This window comes from Poecile atricapillus, chromosome 2 (assembly GCF_030490865.1).
Source record: "Poecile atricapillus isolate bPoeAtr1 chromosome 2, bPoeAtr1.hap1, whole genome shotgun sequence".
NCBI lineage: Eukaryota > Metazoa > Chordata > Aves > Passeriformes > Paridae > Poecile > Poecile atricapillus.
Genome location: NC_081250.1, coordinates 57,547,521 through 57,567,989, shown reverse-complemented (window position 1 = coordinate 57,567,989; position 20,469 = coordinate 57,547,521).

Here is a 20,469-nt window from a genome sequence, read left to right as displayed (position 1 = left end):
TTATCCAGTGTTTGACCATAACAATGGGGTTTTTTTCTTATGTTTAAATGGTATTTCCCAAATTTTAGTTTATACTCATTGCCTGTTGTCCATCCACTGGATACTACTGAGGAGAGTCTGGCTGCATCTTTATGTACAATGGGATTCTCACTCACCAGGTTTGCAGATGACACCAAGCTAAGTGGTGCAGGTGATGCAGGAGGGAAGGGATGCCATATAGAGGTACTTTGACAAGCTTGAGCTGGTGGGCCTCTGTGAACCTCATGAAGTGCAACAAAGCCAAGTCCTACAACTTGGTGTGGGCGTTCCCCCATGTCAACACAGACTGGAGTATAAAGGGATTGAGAGCAGGCCTGTGAAGAAAGATTTGAGGATAAATTTGAGGTATATGAAAACTTGGACATGACCCAGCAATGTGCACTTGCAGGCCAGAAAATCAGCCATATCTTTGTCTGTATCAAAAGCAGCATGGCCAGCAGGTTGAGGGTATGGTTCTGCCCCTCTGCTCTGGTCTCATAAGACCCCACTTCTGGAGTCCTCAATACAAGAGAGACATGGATCTGTTGGAGCAGGTCTAGAAGAGGGCATGAAAATTATTAGAAGGAGGATGGAACACCTCTCCTGTGGAAAAAAAAGAAAAAAAAGAGCTGAAAGAAGTTGTTCAGCTTGAAGAAGAAAAAGTTCCAGGGAAACCTTATTGTAGCCTTTCAATATATAAAGGGGGTAATAAGAAAGATAAAGGCAAGACTTGAACAAACAGATCTGGTAAAAGAGACTCTTCCATTGGCAGAGTGGTATTGGATCTCTGAAGGTTCCATTCAACCCAAATCATTCTGTGGTTATATGATTCTGTGATTCTGTACAGGCAGCCAGTAACAGGACAAGGGACAGAGGCTTTAGACTAAAAGAGGGCAGGTTTAGACTAGATGTTAGAAAGAAATTCTTTACTCAAAGAGTGATAAAGCACTAGAGTAGGTTGCTCACAGAAGTTGTGAATGCCCCATTGCTGGAAGTGTTGGAGGCCAGATTGGGTGGGGCCCTGTGAAACTTGATCTCGTGGGTGGTATCCCTGCCCAAGGCACTGGGGTTGGAACCAGGGGATCTTTAAGGCCCCAGCCAGCCCAAACCATTCCATGATTCTGTTATTGTATACACCATTCAGATATACATAAACACGTGCTGAGATCTCCCTTGAGCCTTCTCTGCTAAACTAAATCACAGTTCTCTTGTCCTTTCCTTATTTATGTATTTCCTTGACTCAACTGATACAAGCCTTCATTTCAATAAAAAGGGATGGTTTTGCAGGTCAATGATACAGTGCCAAAAATAATTTAGAGACTTGGGAAGTCATTTCAGAAATCTAAAATCTACTCCCAGTTGAAAAGCCAAGTGTATATCTTACTGTGTTGTGTTTGGTTTCTAGAGAGAAAAGAAATCCACAATGCTGGGGACCAATTCTCAGTTCAGATCTGTATTCTCCAGAATTAGTCAAAAATCAAAGTTGGATTTTTTTTCCCCTAATTTTTCTATTTTTTTAAAATTTCTATAAGTTTTGTTTGCCTAATTCCTCTTAAAAATCCAAATTTGATAACTCAAATTATACAGGAAAGTAGAATTCACCAATTTCTATTAAATTCTGACCAGTTCTAGTATGTACATATATATTTTATATGTATATGCGTGGGTATATGTATGTAAATATAAATAAATAAAATCCTTATATTTTTAGTTGTTGTTTTCTCTCTTGAGTTCTTTGGCAATTTCAGTTGCCTGCCAGAGATTATACTTTACTTTGATAACTGCTGAAATTCTATATACATTGAATGTAATTCAGAATTGATTAAATGCTTAAAGGACTAAATACATTTTGAAGAGTGAAGTGTAAATAACCAGAAAGCAGTGGTATAACTGGAGTATTTTAACACTTATTTTTCTAAATATTTCTACGAGATAAAACCCAAAGGAGCTGGTTATCCAAATCAGCAGCATACCACAGTTATTACTCCCCTTTTGAAGTGATTTGACAGAAGTTGTAGGCTAATTAAGGCTATTTATAAGAAACTAAAGCAGGTCATAAGACATTTTGTGCCATACTGCTTCAAGATGGAATGGGAAGGGAAAATATTTCTTACTGAAATTGTGAAACAGGTGGTTAGAAACAAGTGTCACCCTAGAATCAGTTACCCCAAAAATGCTTGGATCACGTGGTCCTTGTGGCAAGGATTTTCTGTTGCAAACATAGGAATCTGGACTTGATGACCACTATTCTTCTCTTGTAAAACTTTGACATTTGAAAAGTAAAGTCACATCTATTAATTTCTTAAGTTTCAGTAATAACATTTTACAGGTATCCTGTGTTGTGCAACAATCAAGAAATCCAAAGTAGGTTCAAATAAATGTAATTTCTGTTCCTTCATATAAGGTTTACCATTCTACTCTGCGGAGCTGCTGCACCTACCGTCTAGCAAACACACAGTGATTTGTGAGTAGTGACAGTCTCATCTTCCATGTGAGAGAGGTGTTTTTCTGATGTCTGCTCAAGTTGTGCGCTCACATCCAAGCCAACAGGACACCACACTTAGCTCAATGTTGGCATCACTACCAGGAGTGTTAATACACTGCCTGTCAGCACCGCCTTAACTGAAGCTGTGCAGCTTTAAATCTGTAATCTGAACTCTGAGTGGCATGCTGAGGTCAGTGTCTTTTGTTTTGCAAATGAAATAATTTCATACCACTGCATTTAACCTTATGGTGTTTCTGGCGTTTATTGGATAATGAATAAAGATCAGGCAGGATTGGACCTTTGTGAGGAAATCTCTAGATACCCTTAAATGCTGTGGCAAGCAGTGGTGGTTACTCAGCAGATGCTGCTCGTTTGTTCCAGTTAGTTATCAGACAGTGCCATGTCAGGACACTTGGTTGTTGTTTTTCTTACTTAAGCAAAACCAAAGTCCTGGTTAAAAATCTGATCAGAGAATGGAAAGTGTATCTTGAAAAAAAAATAAAACTGAAAATTAAAAATCAGGTCCTTATGTGTAAGATTGACAACTGGAAAATTTCCACTTACAGCCAGAAAGAAACCAATTTATGAATGACATGCAACTTGTAAATTGAGGAATACTTAAATTTGGGAATACTGTTACATAAGATACTTGTGATACTGCAGTATTTCTGTTATAAATTTTGAATCTGAGTGTCAGAAGTCAAGTGGAAACACAGGGATGATAGGCAACAGAGTAGAAGTCAGCACAGCTGCTACTGCTACAGCACACCCACTACTCTGTGATGCAGACTGTGGGCATGAAAGCAATTACAATTACTTGATATTTTAGAAGCAAACTTTAACAACAGCTCCAAAATTGAGCTGAGATAAATTTCTTCTATTTATACATTCATACCTGTAATTTATCTGGATCTAAGCTAACAGCCCCCAATAATATTCTTGTAGCAGTTTTTATATGCAATAACGTGTTGGGAATTTATTTCCAGAAAGGATATTGTACTCCCGATCCCTTGCTGGCAGTATAAGGTAATTTCTGTATTTTAATAATTTTTCCAGTAGATGGCAGTAGCCGCTTATTGGCTGATAAATGAACACTACCATAGTGCACTACATGAACATACAGCAGTAAAACCCAAATATGCAGGTACTTAGCACACTGTAATTGTGATCTGTAATTGTGTCTTTTACAAATGTCACCTCTTTGCCATATCTGAGCATGAAATCTTTTCTGAATATTTTCCTTTTGAGTCTGTTGGTTTGCTTTGAAATGTGTGATAGTGTGAAACTAATAAATAATTTTACAGGGCTGCTAAGGGTTAGGGACAAATATATCTCAAAGTGTGCTTGGTTCTGAGGTCTCTGGATTGTGCCTACATTTGGAAACTTACTGTGGGTTACTCTGAGTTGATTAATTTTACAATGTCTTAAATTCAGATTAAAATGCTTAATTGTAAATTATCTGTCATTAAATTGTGCTTTTATGGTTGGAATTTTACTCAAATAATATTACAGGTTTTCTTGTGCCAAAATCAGTACGGATGATTCTGCATTGTGAAACATGTCATGTTGCAAGACTGTCAAAACCTACCATTGTTTTGCTATTTTGTTTTGCTGCTTCTAGGCTTTCTGTCCATCCATGTTGCCTTTTCTGTCCTGGAGGCATGTTACAGAAATTGTTTTTGTGCTGTTTAAACACTGATCTGAAGACTTTTATGTGGTTGTGCCAAAGTCATAACAAGTTCACAAACCAAAGCTCGTGGTGCTTCATCTGCCATATATGATGTTGGATGGAGTCATATTCTGAGAAGCTTGGAGAGGACATTTTTTCCCCCAGAATGACCTGAATTATTTTAACTGACCTGCAGTTGTATAAACAGTCATCATTATGCAGATGAAGGATGACAGGGGATTAAATCTGGTTTTGCCAAATGTCTCCTAAGTAGATTTTGGATAAGGATTAACAGTGTTCTGGTGTTTTTATGAAAAGTTTGATTTTATCTTGGTAACAAGGCATTAGCAGTCTCAGTAACAGAAACAGGACAATGTCAAACACACTGGATCTCAGAAACCTCTAAAGAGATATGGGGAACTAGAAGACCTTGGAAAACACTGAAGAATCAGCCTGAAGCAAGAAGACAAGCAGAGGACAAAATGAATGCATAGGGTCAAATCCAGTAAATAGAAATTGATACAGTGCTATTCAACTTCAGTGTAGGAGGGTAGGGAGGTTTAAATGAGTTAATGGCACTAACACATTTTTCCAGCCTTTTTTTGTTCCATGGATTAAGTGCCTTGCCTACTACCTTGTCTGCATCCTGGCTTCTATTCAGCTGTCCTGCACATAACCTGCTAGCACTTCCCCACGTAAGTACACATGTTGGGGGTGAGGTTCCTTTTCTTTAGTTCCTTTTCACCTGTAGAATTTTTCACATAAGTTTATAAGAAACACTGACTACTGGGTACTTATGAAAACAAAAAAGTAGCCAAGCTCCAAGGGAAGGGGAGCATCTGGTTGCATTTCTCTTGGCTGGGGGAGTTTCTGTCTGAGGGATAGAGGTACCATAGGAGTGAGGTGAGCAGGTGAGGGACGGGGCTGGGGCAGCTGCAGGCTCTCTCTCTCTCTCGGCTTTGGAGGAGGATGGTCAGAGCTGCTGCTTGGGGAAGGGAATTCGTTGCTATTGCCAAAACCCAGCCCAGAGCTGTGGGGTGAGCCTCTGCTTGTGAGAGCAGCCACTGAACTGGGACATACCAACACCTACCTCACTAAAAGAGGACCTATCCCTGTCTGCTTGGGTGCCTGGGATCTTGGGATGGCCTCTCCCTGCCCTGCTGGGAGCTGGGCTGCTGCTGTCCTGCCTCCACTGCTTCTTCAGCGCTGCTCTGAGCTTTCGCTGCACCGGGGCCCCAGCAGTCCCTGCCTTCCAAAACGTCCCGCGGTTCCAGCCACAAGTTTCTGATACGTCTTGTCTACCACCCTGGGATTTTTGCTCATTCCTGCCGGCCCAGCTTGCTGCTTTCCCAGGGTCCTGCTGGGACACCGGGATCGATGCCCCAGGGGTTTGTGAAGCAAAGCCTCTCTCCCATCCCCTCCCATCTCGGACAAAGCCGCCATCACCGTGTGCTCCCCGAGCCCGCGCCACAGCGCCCCCTGCCGGCGTGGGGGAATCATCGCACCCGCCCTGCCTGGCCGGGAGCCACCAGCGCCCCCTGCCGGCTGTGCCCGGAACTGCACCGGAGGGGAAAGTGCCTGCGGCCCAGAGAAGGCGTCACTGGGGCCCTGGGCTGTTTGTGCTCATGACAGAGTTGTTGTTGTTTGCTTTATTACACATACTAGTAAAGAACTGTTATTCCTGTTCTCTTGTCTTTGCCTGAGAGCCCCTTAATTTCAAAAATTATAATAATTTAATGAGAAAGAGTTTATATTTTCCATTCCAAGAGAGGCTCCTGCCTTCCCTAGCAAACACCTGTCTTTCAAACCAAAACAACACGCTAGCAGAAACAGTGTCCCACTCTGTGCAACATCATGGTGCTTCAACTCTTCCTTTCTGCCGAGTTCACTCTGATTCTCTGAGAAGGGTGTTGGTCAGGTGACAGTTTGGAAGACAGGCCTACAGAAAAGGGTGAGCGATATCTTTGAGAGGATCAAAGAGCACACATAACTCTCAGCTTTCACTAATACTCTGTCAATATATGTCTTTACAATATTCACAGGAGCACCCAGCTTATCAGTGGTTATCCATTTCTCTGGCTTGGCAGAGCTATCAGTTTTTACTGTAAAGCTTCTTCTCGCACATGGAGAGTAGCTATTCATGTGAGGAAGGTAACTTTTTCTCCTTTTTGCCTTATAGCTCTAATGCCATGGAAAAGAAAGGGTAGGGAGAGGGAAGGGCTAATGAATGATGATGCAAAGGCGGACAACTTCTTGACATACATACCAAAGTAGTAATTTGAATCTGCATAGTGCTATGAAAACCTATGGCAAGATTTTTGTAAGTTAATTTTTTGGTATTGTTATCTGGTGAATAAAAGACTTGACATTTTGTTCCTACTGTTTTGGATCATCAATCCTCTTATTTCATCATCATGTATTCAAGGACTCTGAAATGATATGGAAACATCAACCTTTTTACAAGATCTGTATTACAAACTATGCATGAGTGTGCAGAAAAATAACATTAAATGTGATAACCCTTATCAAATCTGATTAAATTATGATAAACTGAGCCAAGAAGATATGTAGCATTCCTAAGACATGTCTTCTATGAAAAAAAATGTATACTGATGAAAAGCTGAAATTAGTATCAGTACATGACTACAATACATTTCTCATTTTTTGAATGTCTCATTTTACTGAGTTCTCCTTTCTGACTTCCCAGGCCTGCTTTTCTCCTATTCCCTTTGCAAGGTTCTTTCTTTCTTGCTCTCCTGAGCTTCTGCAAAACATATCCAGCAGCAATCAAAAGGAACATGTTTTGTTTTTGTTTTTTTTTTTTCACTTCTGGAATCCCAGTCTTTCAGTCTTTTAGATGTGGCACTGTATTATGTCTTGGTCTTTCCTATATATCTCATTGCTGTAGGCGAATTTTACACATGCAGATGAAACAGTGGTGTACCACAGAAGAAGATTTTTCTCTGTTTATGAACCTTGGGGTATGGAGTTAAAAAAAAACCTCAAACATTTTGAAAATCAATAAACTTCTTTGATTTAGAGAATTTCATCTCTGTAAACTTATTTGTTTTTGACTGAGCCTGAAGCCTCTGCCTTCCTTTGCAGGTCATCCTGATTCACAAGTTACTTTGTATATGTTGGCAACAACTACTTGTGTTCATCATAATTTGCCCCTGACTGCCTGACTTCACAATGGAAAAGAAGTAGGGTAATAGAACTAAGAGGGGCAAAGTCTGGCTTTGGACCAGTTGACTCCTGAACAGTGACAAGCTGTCCCATTCTCATAGGTATCTTCCACATTCCCAGCAAACATAGATTTGTTTGCTCCTACTGTTTCAGGCACAGTACTGAAGATTTGCATCTCTGAGTGGAGAGATAGAGAGGAGGTAGAAAAATTGTGCTGGCCTTGCCTTGAACTCTCCTTGCATCTGCTCAAAACAGGCCTGTAGAAAGAGAAAGTTCTCCCAGACAAGAGCTGGCAAGCTGCCCAAGATGTCAAGATGATTTACTGTGACCCTGCTCCACGACAACTCAATCAGTTCTAGGTTTTGTGCAATTTGCCAGTCTGGATAAATATTTCAGCGTCAATGACATATTTCTAGTGAACATTGTATCTTTCAAGTTGTTGTTGGGCTAAAATATATGTTATTGAGCTAAAAATATGACAGGTCGTTGGCTTCTAGACTGGTCCTTTCACACACATTCTTACACAGTTGGCTGTCTGACCTTCCTGACACTCGTAATGTCAAGTTCCTGAAACACAAAGAGAACTTAAGCTTTGGCAGACTCCAAGAAGTTATCCACTGCCACTCTAGGTAAGTGTTTAGCTCATGTGCATACATGTCTTGGTTTCCTGGAAGGAATATTTAGAATACATGTTAACTCTGTTGGAATGCAAACTTTGTTGTTTTGGAGATTATACATTTCCCTAGGTGTATGCATCCATGCTTTCTGTGTAACTCACTTAGCTGCTGGATGAGCAAGTAGGTTACTACTCCCAAGCAGGAGTAGCTGGCTCATAGTGGACTTCTAGCTACTGTTGCTATTTAAAGCCTATGAAATCTGTTTACAGAGCTGTTTGTATGAATGCTCCCTATCCTTTTCATTCATACTTTTTATACTGATCCCATCTGAGCTTGTTTTCCTGTGAGCTTTACACTCACTGGAGTGTGTGAACAAACATACTGCTCCAGGGAAGACAGAACCCCTTATTTTCCAAAGATTTGGCCGTGTGATAAATATTGGTTAGCTTGGATTGGAACTAGAAATTCTGCCTTATTGCAGGAATGGTATAAATGCAAAAATGCCTTATAAGTGTTTCATTATAGTAATTTGAAAAATTAATTCTGGTTCTTTTTCTTTGCCCTCAAAAGGAGCTCTGAGTAGTTTTATCTATAAAACGATGGTGTATTCCTAAATGTCACAAGTCAAGCAGACAAGGCAGAAGGATAGCTTGGCTGAACAGGGATCTTCTCTTGGAAACAAGATGGAAAAGGAAGGTTATATGAAGTGGAAGCAAGGTCAGGTGACCCTGGGAAGGGATGTTACTTGCCAGTGTAGGGAGAAAATTTGTGTGGCCAAAGCTCAGTTAGACACAAAGCTGGCAAGAACTGTGGAGGGGCAATAAAAAGAGGTTTTTTTCAAATATGTTAATGGCAAAAGACAGTTAGAGCCCATCGCAGGATAAGGATGGTCATCTCACAGACAGGGACAAACAGAAGTGTTTAATGCATTCTTTGCCTCTGTCTTCAACATGGCCAGGAGCTGGACTCGATGACCCTGATGGTTGTCTTCCAACTCAGCATATTCTGTGATTCTGTGTTATTTCTGTCATTCTGTATGTATCCACCTAGCCCCAAGGTGTGGAAACGTAATGAACAGCTCTAGCAGCAAAAAAGTACTTTACAGTGTTTTTCAGTTTTTCTCTAACATATTTTAATATGAGGAAAGGGCATGAACATACCAGAGTGCTATGGGGCATAACTAGCAAATAATTGTGATCTGTGAGTTGATTGTGAGGCAGGCAAGGGTCCTGTGATGAATCTAGACCCTCAGTATAATCTGCTGCTCTCTGCTATAGCATGTCTCAGTAGAAGGAAGCACTCAATACTGAACACCATATATGTGTTAATTGTGCTATTTGCTGTCACATAGTTCTTTAAAAACCCAATCAGAGACATTGAAACCAGCATAAAGTGTAATTAAGATGGTATTGTTCCTCCTTCATTGTCATGAACTCTGGAGGTGCTTGAGGTTGGGCCAGGAAACTGACAATTCCTAAGGCAGAGCAGATGTTTTGTTCCTTGCAAATTGATCTGGAGCCTTATCTAATCCCATTTTTTTCTTGGCCACAGAGAATTCACTTGGGATAGTTTAGAGATGAGCATTGTCTTTCAGGACTGTGCCATTCAGTTTGAATGCAGATTCAGCAGGTGTTAAACAAGTGAAAACAGCTCAACTGACAGCAGTTGCAAACTTAATGACATTACAGATGTGAAAAAGGAGTATTTGCCTCAGTTAAAAACTGTATTTCACTAATCAGCTAATATAACTGTGAGGGCATAGTATTTTGTCAGCGAAGAAACCACTGAGACAAGTTTCAGGCAAATGCTGACTCCTGAAAAAATAGATTTGTCAGGTATGTAGACGTGCCACTAATTTGTATCCTTTCAGGAGTTAAGGAAAATTCCTGCTTTTGTTTTTCACTAGTAGAGCAAAAGGTTATTTTATTTAAAAGGAAAAAAAAAGAGTTGAACTAGTGTTCAACTCAACTAGTTGAGTAATTCACTTAGTTTGTGAAATCAAAAAGCAGCCAAGGACTTCTGCTTGAGCAATAAATTAGGGCTTTTCTTTAATTGTAAGATTCACATGTTCACAGTGCTGCAACACTGGTTGGAGCTACATTAGAGTTTAAAGACAGTCACTCTTCATCTCTGTGTGGATGTGGAATGTATGATTTTTAGTTTTGTTTAACAAAAGATCTTTATTTAGCAAAATATTTGTTTTAGCAAGATCATAATTACAGAACTGCTGAACAAACCTGGTATTGGAGTTTTTAATGAGAACTTGAGACTTTGGGCTTTATTTTTCCATTCTTTAACAAGAGGGAAAGCCATATGAGCATTTCTCTATGTCAGATGTCTGCTTTTGAATCAGAACTTCATGATTTGGTACTCTGAGTAGAAGAGATCCAGCAGTCCATACATTTCTCCTAGTTGAAACTTGGGATTCTAATCAAAATATTTCACCCACAATGAAATGTAATGAATCATGGTGCTGGAAATTTGTTGGTTGTCTGCAACCAGAAGGCATGAGATTTGGGAAAGGGTGCCCATCTTTGCTAAATAAGGTTTTCCCTACTATGCTGTCACCCTATAAAATCATATATTTGGGGAAGTTCTTGTTCCCATTTACTAAAAGGCCTCCTAAAATATTCAATTCAGTTCCATTTAATATGTGTTTAGCTAGCTTGAAAAACTATGCATTTTTAAGCTTCCATGTGAACTGCATTTAATCATTGCCCAGTCTGCACAGACCAGCTCCTGCTTGTCTGAGGGTTTCATTGCAAGCTGTATGAATTGTTACAGAGTACTCTCTTGAGACCACAGAGTATGTGGGTTAAAATATCAACATGAATATGTTCTTACATTCTAGTATCAGAAATATAATTTACTGATGTCTAGTAAGACAATTGACAGCAAATTCAGTGATTCAGACAGTAAAACCAAGATTGTCCCTGCTCCAGAGTTTAATAATTTCAAAAAGAAAAGACATAAATATTAGAAACAGGAAACTGCTGTTGTGCAAACACTCTTATAACCTCTGCAACAACTAAGAGGTAGGAAGCACTTAGGATTTTACCCATCTCTGCACATACAGACACAGGCACATCCCCTTGTAAAAGAGTCTAAAAGTCCTAAGAATTCTTGCATTTTTGGCTCAATTTGTTTCAGAGGCAAGCTTTGAATACCCCACCTAACTTGCGGGAAATCCTTTCTCTGTGTTTACAGATGGGGTTTTTTGTGTTTACATCATGCAAACCAAGAACAATGGTGGCTTTTTTTTAATTCTTTTTATCTCTTGGAATTGTTAGAGGTCCCACAGCTCTGCTGTCACTAGGTCACTTAGATAGTTTAGCTTTTCCCCGTTGTGTATACTGTGACAGAGCACCTCTGCTTCCATAATTAAGGTCAGACTTCAAAGGATTCATCCAGTTCTGAAAGCTGGCTGAAGCATTGCATTTTTATAGAAAAAGTAAAAAACTATTTCCTGTTCTAGACACAGTTTTTCAGCTGATATAACTTTGCCAGAATACCTTGGCTTGCTCTCCTAAGGTGCATATTAATGGCAGAGGGATGCTTTTTCACTTGCATTTGGTGACAGGGTTTCCTGTCAGGTGTCCTGCATTAGGGTAAATGACAGGGACATGCTTCTGCATTGCTTAAAACCACAGACACATCCTGATTGCAGCCATCCCTCCTTAGGACCTGTAGCTTCATAAGCAATTACCAGGTCAGGGAACAGGGCTGGTCTGCTGTGAGCTCAGTTTTTGGGGTTGCCAGTGAATTTAGGCAATCCTCTTTATGTCATTGTATTTTGATTTGCATATTATAATGATTTAGACCTCTTTCCACAGCATGTTAACAAATTCTGTGTAAGTTCTGAGTGTTCAGTTTCTCTTTTTGTGAAAACCTAGGGTCTAAGTATCCTCATCATGGCAATCACAGACTTTTTTTTATCCAATGGTCTTTATGTTCAATGAAATATTGGTATAGGCAGAGACAGAAACATATCACTCAGACACTTCAATTCTTTATTGACCACTTTTTAAAATTTTCATTTTTAATGGGATTGTAATGTGAATTTGGGTAAAAGATTATGTGATGTGTATAGATGATGAATGGGAAAATGCTTCTGTTCAGAAGAGCTTATCATTTATACAAGAACATTTACAAGCCATGGCATACATATAACCTTGCAAGAAATGGTTTGTTCAAGTTTAAAAATCCATTTATTTCTTAAGCTTAAAAAAAATAAGTTATTGCCAATAATTGTATGTATAGTGCTAGAACCTAGATCATGAAACAGGACTTCAAATTCTTATTGATTCGTGTGTTGTTGAGCTGTATTGTGCAATTCTAGGAAATGGAAAAGTGATCTTAAAACTTTCTAACCTATTAGTAACTCATATACTTCCTAGAAAAGTCAAAAAAAATAGCTGGTCAGCAAATGTGAAAAAATGACCTTTTACTTGTCTTTCAGTTTATTTATGACAGAAAAGCATTATTGTGTATCTTTCTCTGAGACATACAAAATAGGTGTGGGGTTAGCTGCCTGTTCTGTGCATACATCTTTGAATGTTCTTAGTGTGAATTCCTGCTAATACACAGGATGTTTAATATGCAGTAAAAACAAAAGCAGTATCTCTGTTTTCAAGTTGTTGTGAATTTTGTATCCTGTACATTATAATTTTGTGCAACAGGGATTATCAAGATTTCTCTCTAGAAGGACACAGTGAAATGTCCTTTGCTAGATATTATATCAAAGCTTGCAAGTGGTTTTTTTTCAAGGAGCAATGGGCCCTTTTTTTCAGATTTTACTTAACAGTTCTGTCAGTTTTAATGGTAGGGTGGCTGCTTTAAAATCATCTTTTCCCTTTTGCCACTTGGTTTATCAGTTTCTTGATTATAGTCTGTATCGCTCATATTTCCACTGGACTGATGGTTCATGCATTTTACCAAAACCAAGTAATGTGCTGAGCTAGTGGACTATTATTTCCTTTGAAATGCTGTGTACCTCCACTTATCTGCTTTATCTCAATTATGAGTAAGTTAATGCTGACTGAATAATTGGTTATTACCAGTAAATACATGCAACATGACCTCTCTCACGTCTAGCGAGTCCCTGGCTCCATTAGGACTCTTTTAAGTGCTTGGGTTATACTGCTTCAGGCAGCAAGCAGAGATGAACTTGCAACACGGTGCTCTCCACGGTGTGCTTAATGAATGTCTCGTTACGTGGGCAATAGTCTGCCCCAGATAACGGCGCAGAACAGTGGAACCTTACCTGGATGGTAAAGGAGACCCTTCTGTCCAAAGCCTGAAACTTTGGATATGTCTCCATCACAGGGGGCAGATTCACACATAAATCTGGAGCTAGTTCTGAGCAAGCTGCTGTGTCTACAGAGAGCAGCTCAGTGCCATACAAAAATACGAGCCTTGACTGACATCAGCTCAGACTCCACTCTTGGTAACGTACTCTGCTTCACAGAATAACTGCAATGCAACAGAGCTTTAAACTGAGGTGGCCACAATGCTGATCCCTTGGCTAACTAGTTTTCAGATAGGATAAATATCTTGGCAGGTTTGTTCCCTGTGCTAGAGAGAGGTATTCAATACTTCCGTGCTTATATATTGTATCATCTTGGTTTTTTGAGCGTATGTATCAGAAGGGTATGGGATAAAAGTGTAAAACTTCCCTAACTAATCCAAATCTGCTTGTAGTTTCAGACTTCAAGTATTTCCTGGAATGCATCTCTTAAGGAACATGCTTATTCATGTCAGTACTGGTAAATAAGTAATTAATTTTCCCCAGAAACAGCATGGAGTCAACTATCACAGTCCTGGAAAGGCAGAGCCTACCTTAATTTTATTAATGTTGCAACCTGCTATCTTCTCAGTGCTCAGCACAGGTCTGTTCTCTGCTCTTTGCCCTGTAGTTGTGCTATACTCTGACATATATATAGCACTTAAAAGATATAAAGGGTTGACCTTGACCTCAAACCCTTAAAGGGGATTGAGCTTTAAGAAGTCACCTTCTGGAATGTAAAATAAGAATTGAACAAGATTTTGTTATCAGTATTTCAGGAGACACACTTATTTGCTATCTTATTAACTGTTGTATTTTATATGCATTTATTTAATAAGCCAAGGGAGCTGAGGGGTGGTTCGGTGATTTTGTGTAACTCTGCTTCTCAGTGTTGAATATTTATTTTGACAGTGTCTCCCATTAACAATAAAAGCTTTTCCCTCTGCTTTTCCCCACCTAAGGTCTTTATAATGAGCACAAATGACTGCAAGTTTTTTCCCATTTTTAGGAAAAAATTATGGGTACTGTACTGGGTTACATGAAGTGTGTTACAAAATCAACTGGCAAGGATCGACTTGCATGCTGTTGGCACTTGTTGAAAAGAAAACGAAAAAAATTCTATCCAAATATGGACAAGATTTTTTTAATGCAAAAACTGCGTAGCCATGATGTGTGATAGTAAAATCAACAGCAACACAGTGCCTTGCTCCAGTAATAACTTTGCCTACAATAAGAGGTTCAGTTAAGATTTCATGGGGATTGTGTGTCTATGTGTGTGTCTAAATTGGTGTCACCTTGCAGCTGAAATACCTTGTGTCCTTATCTCTTCCCAGCTTTTGGCACTACTTCTTTGATCACATGCTAAGATGACTCAGTTCACTAATGGAGCAAAAATATGCATGTGTTTAGCTTGAATAAGTTCACAATGTAAGGTGAAAACAGTGTTTGAGTAGACAAGGAAAATGGAGGAAAGAGGAAGTGGGATCTCTCCTTTCAAATGCTGAAAAAATAATAATTTGGGTCCCTGTAACAAAAATCCATATTTAGCTATACAAGTAGAGTGCAAGTACAGTGATTATTCTGCAGAGACAAGAGAGAGCATGCTCTAATGCACATTTCTCATTTCTTTAACTTTCATGCTTGAGAATTTATAAAACAAATTTACAGAATGGCACAGTCATTATTAAGAACAAGCCACTTTGATCACAGTTCTTCTTCTGGAGGAAAGTCACATGTAACTGTTCAGTTATTACGGTTAAAATCCTGTATTTTCATCTGTCTACTATATCTAGCATTGCAAGTATTGCACTCACCAGCACTAATTGGTAATGAAAATAGGCATGAATTAAATGCCATTAGGCTGCATATTGCCAGACTCTGGTTCTAGAGAGTAAATACAGTTTGCCAGAAAAAATGAAGAATGTCTGCTGGAGTTCCATTCCTAAAAATTATCTCCAAAACTTTTATTTTTAATTTTTTTTCACAAATCATTTTCATGTCTGAAGTAGAGAAGTATGTAGACCTTTCTTTGAGTAGCCCAACCCCTGACAGCAGAATAATGACCAGGAAATTCTGTCTAAATAGAGTGTGACTGTTCACTCAGGTCTTGCTCAAATTTTGTCTGTCACACAGCTCGTGCTAAGGCGATGCCTGGAGCAGTGCCATTAGCTCAACATGAGGGCAACACGTAGGCAGGGTATGATGGGGCAGAAATGGCTAAAGGTCATTGTGCAGCCGCTATCACCCCCAGCCTATGGTCTCCTGCAGAATCCTTGCATTAGCAGTTTTCTGGAAGTTTCCTCAGAATCCAGTAAAAAGGGATGGAAATAGATCAGACTTACAAACTGGAAGGTATAAATACATCAGCTCACCCCCCAAAAATCAGAGGTGGATCCAGCAGCAACTGGGCTCCCAGAGTTTTTCTGCTTTTTGGTGGAATATAGGGAGTGCCTGCATCATGAGGAAGGATGAGCATTCTCACCATCAGCTAGGTAACAACTTTGTTCATAGGTGCATGAGTTACAAGTTATGATTTATAGAACATCTGAGTTAGAAACTTCATGAATTAAGTAATGAGTTAGTGAATTCTTGTGTTGGACTGTTCTATACAAATGGGATTGAGCCCTTGTTGGTCGTGTTTATTAGTTTTCTTTCATGATGAGCTTATAAGATAAGGTTTGTTTCACAGAGTACATTTTCCCCTTACATGTGAGAGATCTGGACAGACAGTGACATATGAGCTGAGTAGAACTCTGGGACATTGGGCCTTACTTTAGAAAAATTGCTAGCAAGTGAGGAAGAGCAGGCAGATGTTACAGAGAGATGTAAATGTATGTTGAAATGTGCTAGACAGGTCTGTTTGAGCCTGACCAAGTCCCACTGTGTACTGGTGTGATCTTGTACCCTGTAGGGCAGGTAGCCAGGTGAGACTACATTAAACACTGCTGTTTCCATTGGTGGAATTAGAGGTCAAATTCCAATGCTTCTAGGTAAATCCCTTTAGGGACAGTATGTCTGGAAATTTGGAAATAAAAGTTTTGCAAAGATTTTTTTTAAGTAATTTTATCTTTAAAACACTAAGGTGCACCTCATCCTAGTCTGATTTCACTTTGTGTAAGCCCAGATTCTCAGTATCTTAGATAAAGGAAAAACCTCTTGCCAGCAAGGTTTTACTTCCTTGAACATGACTTTAATTTGCCATCCCACTACTTCTCAAGCATAGTCCTTCATGGAGACATCAAGCTCCCCTGCAACGTGACAACTGTCAGCAATATGGCATGTTAATTGTTGCAGACAAGCTTATACATATATTCAGCATAAAATACAAACTGGTATTCATAATTTTACTCAGTCTTTTTCTCCCTCTGGCCTAACCTCTTCTACTCCAAGTCATTTTTTGTAGTATAAGTGTAGCTATAGGTGCTTCCCAAAGCACTATATTCTGTCAAATTAGAACACTCAATGTGCTATTATTATTATTATTATTATTATTATTATTATTATTCAAACTTAAGTACTTCAGGTATTTTAACATAAGCCCCCCCCCCCAAAAAAAAAAAAAAACAACCACCAAACCCCTCACCCCAAACAGTAGAGTGATTATAGCCTGACAATATGTTTTCCATTATTCACCTCTGTAAGAGGGAAGCTTTAAAGCAGAACAATAATGTTTGGAGTTTGACATCTACTCATGTCAAGATGGCAAATGAATAAAGAAAATTTTGTCTTAGTGGAATTTGAACAAGAATAAGATGATTTACCTAATGGAAAAGTCTTGGTTTCAAGGTTACCAGTCCATTGTGTGCTATCAGATCAGGCAAAGTTCAATATACTATTTCCTGTCATGCACCAAGTCTGGTATGGGGAAAGAATTTAGGTGCTTGTAGAAAGACAAATAGCGGAAGAGCAGCTTATTCATCCAACTGTATTTTTGGTATCTACATTTATACCTGAAGTGACTTAGACACCAAAATAAAGACTGTTTTGTACTTTTTTCTGGACTCTGATATGAGCATAATAAAAGTAGTGCTAGATGAGGGCCATGAAGATGATCAGAGGGATGGAGCAGCTCTCCTAAAAAGACAGGCAGCGAGAAATGGGGCTGTTTGGCCCTGATAAGAGAATCTCCAGAGAGAGCTTCAATCAACCTTTCATTATGTGAAGGGGGCTACAAGAAAGCTGGAGAGGGACTTTTTCCCCATATTGGAAAGAAATTATTTCCTGTGAGGATGGGGAGGCACCAGAATATGTTGCTCAGAGAGGCTGTGGTTGCTTCATCTCTGGAAATGTTCAGGGTTGGTTGGATGGGGCTCTGAGAAATCTGGTCTAGTGAAAGGTGTCTCTGCCCGTGGCAGGGGGTTGGAACAAGGTGGTCTTTAAGGTCCCTTCCAACCCAAACTATTCTATGATTCTATATGGCACATGAATTACAATAGTAATGTTTTGTATATGTTTTGCATTCAGAAAGAGGTCATATTCCCATGTTTTACTTGAGAAATTCAAAAGTCTCAGAACTGGATCAATTAAAGGTACGTTTCTCAAGAATGGTCCGACTCCAGCAATGCCCAGTAAGCTCTCCTACTTCAGCTAAGTTGGTAAGCTCTTGAAACAAGAGGAAGGACAAAAAGTGTCCTTCCTCCATTGTTGTTAATGGAGGTCAGCAGTCTACAGAAAAATTTAAAAAAGTAACAAGTTTTTAATTACATAATTATAAAGTCTGTCCTCAACTATTGGTTACAGATCACTTTCATAGCTATTACACATATATATAACTTTCCATAACTATTGCAGTGCCATGATTGGACTGGTTATCCAGTTGCCATGAAGTCTGTATGACAGGTAAGACAGCAGTTTCAATCAGTCTAAAGTGTATTTTGTTCTGGTACAAATATGAATGTATATATGACTAAATGAAGCCAGGTTTATTCATACCAGTTAATTCTATACTTGTTACAGATTTAGAAGGAAATTAAATTGTAATATAAAACCATATATTTTTCCATGTATTGTCAGGTTAAAACTTTAACGCATCCTGCCATATCATACTTGAGATTTCATGCCTGCTTTACATTATTTAGCTCATCAGCTATTTTCAATTTTCAAAGGATAAGAACAAGATAAGGAAGAAAATGAAAAAGATCAGTAGAAAGAACAAGGAAGGCCTAAATCCTTCAGTATAATTGTAAGAGCAAGTACAGTGCGTCTTGAAGAGAGCCACACCTAGATGAGACAAGATCAGTATTCCAAAATTTCAGAAACTACTTGGGTTTTTTGAAGAAGAATCAGAGAATGATTTGGGTTCGAAGTGACCTTCAGAATCATCTAGTTCCAAACACCCTGCTATGAACAGGGACGCCTTCCACTAACCAGGTTGCCTTGAACACTTCCAAGGATAAGGTATTTGCAATTTCTCTGGACAACTTATTCCAGTGCTTTACCATAGCAAAGAATTTCTTCCTAATATCCAATCCAAATCTACCTTCCTTTAGTTCAAAGCTATCACTTCGAGCCCTATCATTATCACCTCGTAAAAATGTCCCTTTCTAGATTTCTTGTAGGCCCCAGAGAGGCACTGGAGGGCTGCCACAAGCTCTCCCTGAAGCCTTCTGCTCTACAGGCTGAACACCTCAAATTCTCCCAGCCTTTTTTTTAATTGGAGAGGTGTTCTGTGATCAACTTTGCGGCCCTCCTCTGGACCCACTCCAACATATCCATGTCCTTTTCCTTCTGAGGGCCCCAGAGCTTAAGGCAGTACTCCAAGAGGGCTATCACAAGAGATTAGAAGCAATGATAGTTTTGAATCCTGTTGTATTTGGGCCAAATTTTGCCCAGGAGCACATTCTGCAAGTGTGTAAAGGAATTGCAGTTTAGGAGAAGGAGAAACTCTAAAACTGGCAGGTGTTGAGTTATATCGAAGCTTACTGTAGTAGGAACAAGTCAGAGAAGCCAGTACTTTAGCTTAATTTGACCCTATCAATCAGTAAAACATGATAATAGAAAGGGAGCCTGAAGTCAGCTTTTTCTTAAAGGAAAAGGGAAATTGGTGTATATCTGTAAGACTTTTTTGCCCTAAAACTTTACTGCATAGTTTGCTTTCCCTTCTTCAAATTAGTTTTATCCTTTACCTTAAAGATGATAACGCAAGTGGACTACTGCAAATAAATACAAAAATAAATAAATTTTAAAAAAGGGTTTTTTTCAAGTTTAATAGAAAGAATTGAAGTATCTACACTGTCTTTTTGGTAAAATAGAAGCAAGTTTTTCTTCATGGCAGGAGAATTTTTTATGGGTTGATGAGCTTCAAAGTGAAAACCAAGCAAGGAACCAACAAAACAAAAACTAAGGCAAATTTCTAGATGCTAAGGTATCTGGATAAGTTTGGAAAAAACCTTAGTTAAATCAATACTTAGTTAAATCAATACAACTATTTCATCTGCAACCTTTTATAAGTGTTCTCTTTTATTTTTCAATATTTATTTCTTCCTAAAATATTGCAAACTATTTTTTTACTATTTTTACATATAATAAAAGTCCAGCAAATAAATTATTTTGAGGTTATTTAGATGAAACAAGTAAAAGTAACAGAGCAATTGTGCTTTTCTTCCCTCCAAGTCTTATTTGATCACTCTTTTCCAGGGTGTAGGTACTGTCTTCTATTCCTTTGCCTACAGCTAGGTGAAGTACGAAATTACAAAGAAGCGGTCAATCTAAATTATATAGAAAAGATGAATAAGTATCATGAGGTCTTGTGGAGAAAGTCTATATAAATTTAGTTGGAGAGTCAGTTCTCTGGTGACTTATCTGGACTAGGCACTTAGAAAAGTAATTGTGGAAGACTGTCTCTTACATACTTCCATTCCTTTCTGTGTGCAGACAACCTTCCACAGCAACATTCACAACCTTTTCAGAGCATGTGGACAGACAGAAAACATGGAAGAGAAGCAGTCTAAGCCCCACATCATACATGCCACAAGATGATGGGCAATGCTACTGATTGAGTAGTAAATTATTACCCCCCTGAGGCAATGAGGAAACAATATATTTAAGTTTGGCCCCTGAGGTGTGGCTCTGGGACACATTACCTCCCGTGACTTCCACTGGAAGGTTAAACACCAACCTTTGCTTAGGGCTGTGCCCAAGAGTATCTTTTGGAAGCAAATTCAGGCTTTTATTTCTGCTCTTAGCAATATGCAGACAGCCAAGAAATGGA